The sequence below is a fragment of the Lepidochelys olivacea genome (assembly GCF_965140295.1).
Source record: "Lepidochelys olivacea isolate rLepOli2 genome assembly, chromosome: 16".
NCBI classification, from domain to species: domain Eukaryota; kingdom Metazoa; phylum Chordata; order Testudines; family Cheloniidae; genus Lepidochelys; species Lepidochelys olivacea.
In genome coordinates this window covers 14,864,405-14,871,243 of record NC_140426.1, presented here as the reverse complement: position 1 = coordinate 14,871,243, position 6,839 = coordinate 14,864,405, and positions in this window count along the sequence as shown.

Sequence of the window (6,839 nt, the reverse complement as noted above, 5' to 3'; positions counted from 1 at the left end):
CACCACTATAGTTCACGCTAGTGTTACTCAGCTGTTTGGAGCCATTACTATAGACTATTGTAGCACTTTTTTCCCCTATGGTAAATCTGGTGGCACAAGCCAGATCACATGCAACTTGGGCTAGTTCTGCACTTAATAAAGGTTGATGTGTTGCTACAGATGATGTAATGGGGCTTGATGCAAAATCCATTGACTTCAATGGGTTTTGGATCAGGCCCATGGTGTCTTTTTTAACGTCCTGATTCTGCAAAGCACTTAAGCACATTGAAGTCATTGGTCCTTGAGTAGGTGCCTAAGTGCTTTGCGGAATCAGGGTTTAAATGCATAGATGAAACAGTTCCAATGAAGGCAGTGGTTGGCAAGAAGCAGCCAGTGGCTAGTCATAATGAAACCTGATGCATGTGCTTTTTTCAAAAAAGGAAATAAACTAATTTCATCCCATCTCCATTCTGAAGGGCACTGCATGGGACTTGCTTCTCTTTTCTGATCAATTAGTTAATGTCTGTACACCCCTGAGTAGATGAAAAGTGCTTTAAGAGTGTGACATATTATTCTCTTTTTGAATGAAACATTAGTACAGGTGATTGCATAAGGTTAAACATCTTACTTTAAAAATGAATCCCTTTCTCAATTACTATTTACCCATTAGAGAGACAAGGTGGGTGAGGGAATATCTTTTATTGGACCAGCTTCTGTGGGTGAGAGAGATGAGCTTTAAAGCTTCTCTCACCCACAGAAGTTGGTCCAATAAAAGATATTACCTCACCCACCATGTCTTTCTAATCTTTTGGGACCAACCAAAGGTCTGTTTGCCAGAGGCTGGGAATGGGCAACAGGGACGGATCACCTGATGCATCACAACACTGTTCAGAACATAAGAACGGCCATACTAGGTCAGACCAAAGGTCCATCTAGCCCAGTGTCCTGTCTTCTGACAGTGGCCAATGCCAGGTGCCCCAGAGGGAAAGAACAGAACAGGTAATCATTGAGTGATCCATCCCTGTCGCCCATTCCCAGCCTCTGGCAAACATGCACTAGTCTGCTGCAGCCATGTTTGGTTTGCAAAAAGTGCAGGGGAATATTACAATATAGATGAAGGACCCAATCCTGCAAAATGCTCAGCAATTGCAGGATCAAGTCTTTGAAATGTTAAAGGAAAATTATGAAACATTTTTACTCCTTTGAAAGGCTGTAAAACTTTTTTAAACCCCTTATAATTGGGCCTATTCCTGACATCTCTTAACATGTTAAGTCTTTACACACAATGAAATGTAGGTACTTGTTTAATGCACCTTGCAGACTATCATTGCCTTTAGGTTTTTGAAAGTACAAAAGGAAGTGTGCAGGGCTACAAGGATGGGCTGTCTTTTGATGCATTCCTTAGAAATGTAAATACATGCCGAACACTCCTTACTCTGTGATAAAGCCCAGTTGTCCAGGGGTGCTGCAGAGAGGTGCACTGAGGGAGGGGTATGTTCTGATTGAAATCAAAAGCATTGCTCATAACCAAAGAAGGAGGCAGCCCCACTGGTCAGCAAACTCAGGAAGCCTAGGGGGAGACATTTTTTTTAAAAATACTGTACACTTTGCACAACCTGGCCCATTCCAAAGGCAGATGATTTGCCTTTCCAGAATAATTTGGAGCTTGATCCTGATCCTATTGACTAATGGTGTGGGATCAAGGCCATGAAGAGTACAGGAATAATTCAACTCGGTCAGGCCTGGTTTGGCAGCATTCAGAGAGGGGGGTGTCTCTTTCAGAAGCAGAGAGATTACCCCAACCCTTGCTGTGGCCTGCAGGTGGGATTTCAGCATGGTTTTCCCAGGACCCCCTTCCAGCTCATCCTTGGTTCTGAAGGCCTGTGAAGTGGAACCTGTGCTACTGCCATGGCCTTCTCCTTGCAGCATGATTCAGTCTTTCCCTGGCATTAGTTCTGGGATGTGCTGAAGCCCTGAGAAGACCAAGCCCAGGGAGGTACAACCCCGCCCCTCACGGGACTTTGGTGTGTGCTGGCTAGAGATCCTGTCCTTTGCTTGGCACAAGCAGGTTATAGTAAAGGGCCATGCACGCTTGTCATCCTGCTCGAGAAATAATTGTTAGGAATAACCTAAAGGGACCAGGAAGTCAAGGCTGGAGGAGCAGCCTTCCCCTGCGCAGGAGCCCCTAGCCATCCAAGTGGCCTCCGGCTCAGCAATAATAAGGGGCTAAGCAGCAGAGGGTTAGCTATGTTCTCAGCTTTGAGTATCACTTTCAGCTATTCTGAAGGTTAAATGCCTGTTTAGAGCCCCCTATTGAAGGTAGAGACGGGGGTGCGGTATTGTTTAATGCCCTCCGGCTTTGTTTAGCTGCTTTCAGCGATCCCGTGAATTAAAAAGCATTGCACTCCCCACAGCACAACACCCCAGCCGGAACAGAAGTGCCTCCTGGGGGAGGCAGGCAGCTTCCTCTGAGCTGTAATGACATTCAGTACTCCATCGGTTCAGCTCCTGCTTTCTTTTTGCTGCAGTTTAACCCGGGCACAGAGGCCGGGCTCCATCTTACTGATCTCTGCTTGACACCCAATTACCACATGAATGGGAGAGAAAGGCTGCAAAAGGCTTTAACTCCCACTGACCCTCCCTCCCCTCTCACTGTTCCCCCTCCCTCCACCCCAAGCCCCCTCTCCTTTCTCTGATGCAGAGGGAGTTCAAAACTGAGACTGGGAAATCAAACAAAGGCCAGAGTAAGGAAACCCATTGTCACTGCTGCAGAGATGGCTCCAGTTTTCCCATCTATTGTTCGCCTTGAAGTTTGACTAGCTGTGTGGAGGGATGCAAACAGCTGTTTGTGGATTCCCCTGATGCTTTGTGGAAAAATAATTGAATCCCCACTACAAGGCTTCCTGTTAAAATGCTTCCTCGTAGCACTGGGCCTCATTGTAAATCTTTATTTATAAACTTCATATCCCTGTAAAATGCCATAACAAACCCAAACCGTTTCTTCTTGAATACACTGTCGTCAAGGGGAGGGGGCCTTTCCCTTCCATGCTCCAGAGGAGAGAGAAGAAACAAACAAGAAAAGAGGTCGGAGGAAAGAATTGAAACCCTTTTTATTATGTGGTTAAATTTTCCAACTGAGAACAAATTTGTGACCTTATCTTTTGTTTGATGCTGTTGAATCTGTGGGTGGGGAACTGAGATGAGCATCAGTGAGATTGTAGCAAGGCAAGTCTGGACTGTTTCCTGTTACAAGCAGAAGCACATCAGCTTGGGGTATCCACTCCTACAATAACACTTACATGGCTATGAATGCTAATGGGACACTTGTGGGCCAGATGCTGCTGTTGGTATCCCTGTGCAATCCCAGTTAAATCAATGGAAGATGCACCTTTGTAACAGAACAGAAGATTTTGCCTTTAGATTTTTGAGCAACCTGAGCTTTGATTAAACAATTCATGGTATGGCAAATACACATTCCTCAAGCCAGGGAACCTCGTCCTATTCACATGTTCATGTGGATCATGTATGTTTACAGCACTCTATAAATAATCAGATCAATATCAATTTAATTAAGACAGGTAATTTTCTCCTAAGAGAATTCTGAGACACAGACAGCTCTGATTTCAGCAATGTGGTCTAAGATGAGGCTTTGCCATGTCCCAAAACACACAATGACCTTAAAAATGAATCTCTAGTGTCTGAAGTATTCAGTGACTGTTGTACCAGGGCAGTTTCTAGGACTGTGCAGTTGGATACTTGAACAAATCTGAATAATGCTGTAGTTATGTTTTTACTGATTTATTTATTTTTGGCCATGAAGAGATATTAACCCACAAATCTGTTCTTCTTGTGAGATTCCTATAATCCAGGAACTGAAATGCCATTAGTAAACCAGATCTCCTGTTAGTTTGGCCTCATATATTACTTCTGGAAACCAAAAAGAATAGCCAATGAAAGACAAACACAACTACAAATAAACAAATACTTGGAATACAAAACACCAGACCCTGCACATATCCCTGATACTTTCTGTAGTACAGTGCAGTACGACATAGTTTAAGGCTGCATCACATCTGCTGAGCAACGCTGGTTACTGCAAACACATCTGACCCGTCCTCTGCTCCCTACGCTGGCTTTGCATAGCATATTGACTCAAGTTTAACATCTCGATCCTTATCTTTAAGGCACTCAAAGCCTGGGCCCAGGGTATCTAAAAGATCAACTAACACTTTGGGATAAATACCATGGTCAACAATTACACTCCTCTGGCACAATGGAACTCTCTACCATAAGGATGAAGGTTGTCTGTGCAGGAGACAGAACTTTTTTTTGGGGGGAGGGCTGGTCCAGACTGTGGAATGGACTCTCCCAGGAACTAAGGACCATCATCATAAACCTCACCACCTTCTGCTCCAAGTGCAAGGCACATTTCTTTGACCTTGCCTTCTGTAACATAAACATAGAGCTGTGTGTGTGTGAGAGAGAACAAACACAACAGATGTTAGTCAAGTTCCTTAACGCATCTCTAGAAGGCGCTCAGATATTATGGTGATGAATGAGCTATTAAAAACCTATATAGAATAGAAGGCTGATTTGCAAAGATCTTTATTATATGCAAAATCATACCTTCTTTCGGAGCATCTGGCCACTGTTGGTGACAGGAGACTGGACTAGTCTGATCCATTCTGGCCTTTCCTATTTTCCTGTTAAAAATGACCATATAACTAGATAGATGGATGGTACATGATGGTCAATCTGAGTTCACCACTGGAAAATATCTGACATGGTTCTTTTCCATTGTGTTACTAAGAAGCAGAGAGTTGTTGAAGAGATATAACAAGGGCTTGTTTGGATCTCAGATTTTGTCCTGGCCCATCTCCATTCAGAAAAATTTCTAAGCGCTCTGCAAACTATCCAGGTTTTGTACTGAACATTGGTTTCGCTAGGAGCTTTGCTGCAGAAGGATTATGTGTGCTCAGGGTTGACAGTAGTGGCATTTGTTAGCTGACTTCTAAAATTAAATGAGAGCTGAGGATATAGCCAAAAGCAGAGGCCCTGAAAGGCGAATAAGGCCCACTTACTGTAGGAGATAGGAAGCCAGTGAAAAGATCTGGGGAAAGAGGAGGGATGACCTGGTTGCAGCAGCAGGAGGGAGGATTTTAGCAGCGGCATTTTGGATCATGGCATCTTGGAAGCTTTAAACTTTCATCTGCCAATCAAATGCCTTTTTCCACTTAAGTATCTTGGGGTTTGGTTGTGAACTGTGCTTATTCTCTGATCCTGGATGCTCTTTGTTTACAGTTCTCCATGCCAACACGTTCTCTGTCCCTTTCATCCAAGGAGCAGTGCTTGGGCCAGCCAAGCCATTGCTATGGTGTTTCTCCTTTGGTGGCTGCATCTTCACTAGGTACGTGAATGTTAATGAAAGTGTAATTAAAATAGGTTCCCCACTGCTGTCTCCTTCCTGATTACCCCACCTGTCAGGAACCATCCCCTACTCTTCCAGCGCCATGCCCTAAGCCTTTTCCATCTCAAGCCCAGTCCTGGCACCAATCTACACCTCTTTTGCTTTTGGATTCTCCCCTCACATGACAAAGCTTTAGTCTGGTTCCTGCATCTACAAAGTTATAACAACCAGGGTGTATTTGAGCAAACTGCACGTAGCTTAACCCTAGATTTTCAGTTCAGCCCTCAATATGACAAGTCTTTAGGATACTTAGTCATAACGTGACTCCCGCAGCACAAGACTCTAGGAGTGGCCTTTCCTGGTCTAACTCACAATATGGGGGGGCTGCTTCTTGGGTGGACCACTCAGACCACATACATGTCGCATTTTTACCGATTGAATAATAGTGATCATATTCCTTGTATTTGTCTGCTTGACATCGGTGAATGTTTTGGTTTACTACAACTTTTAAAGCAATGGGAGGACATAGAAAGTGTTCAACCAGCGGCTTCAAGGCAGGTGGGCCACTGAGCTAGTGAGTGGGGACAATGCCATTTTTGCAATAAAATATTTTAAACATGAGGAAAAAAACCTCCAGAGAGACTGTCAGAACAGGACAGAGCCAGGTTATTATTATTATTTGCATTCGAGTAGCACCTAGAGGCCCCCATCAGGGAGCAGGGCCCAGTTGAACTAGGCTTGGTATGCTACACTGGCAGACAGCTTTTGGATGCCATGGGACCGCATACTGTCACCCCCTGGGGCTCTGCCTTCAGGTGCTGGGGGCCCACGCCCTCATCTCAGGGGCTCTGCCTTTGGGAGCCCTCGGCCCTCACCTCCCTGCAGGGCTCTGCCTTTGGGTATCAGGGGCCACGTGCCCTCACCCCCAGGGGCTCTGCCTTTGGGTACCAGGGGCCACGTGCCCTCACCCCCAGGGGCTCTGCCTTTGAGTACCGGGGGCCACGTGCCCTCACCCCCAGGGGCTCTGCCTGTGGGTACCAGGGGGCCACGTGCCCTCACCCCCAGGGGCTCTGCCTCTGGGTACCAGGGGCCACGTGCCCTCACCCCCAGGGGCTCTGCCTCTGGGTACCAGGGGCCACGTGCCCTCACCCCCAGGGGCTCTGCCTCTGGGTACCAGGGGCCACGTGCCCTCACCCCCAGGGGCTCTGCCTTTGGGTACCAGGGGCCACGTGCCCTCACCCCCAGGGGCTCTGCCTGTGGGTACCAGGGGGCCACGTGCCCTCACCCCCAGGGGCTCTGCCTCTGGGTACCAGGGGCCACGTGCCCTCACCCCCAGGGGCTCTGCCTCTGGGTACCAGGGGCCACGTGCCCTCACCCCCAGGGGCTCTGCCTTTGGGTACCAGGGGCCACGTGCCCTCACCCCCAGGGGCTCTGCCTCTGGGTACCAGGGGCC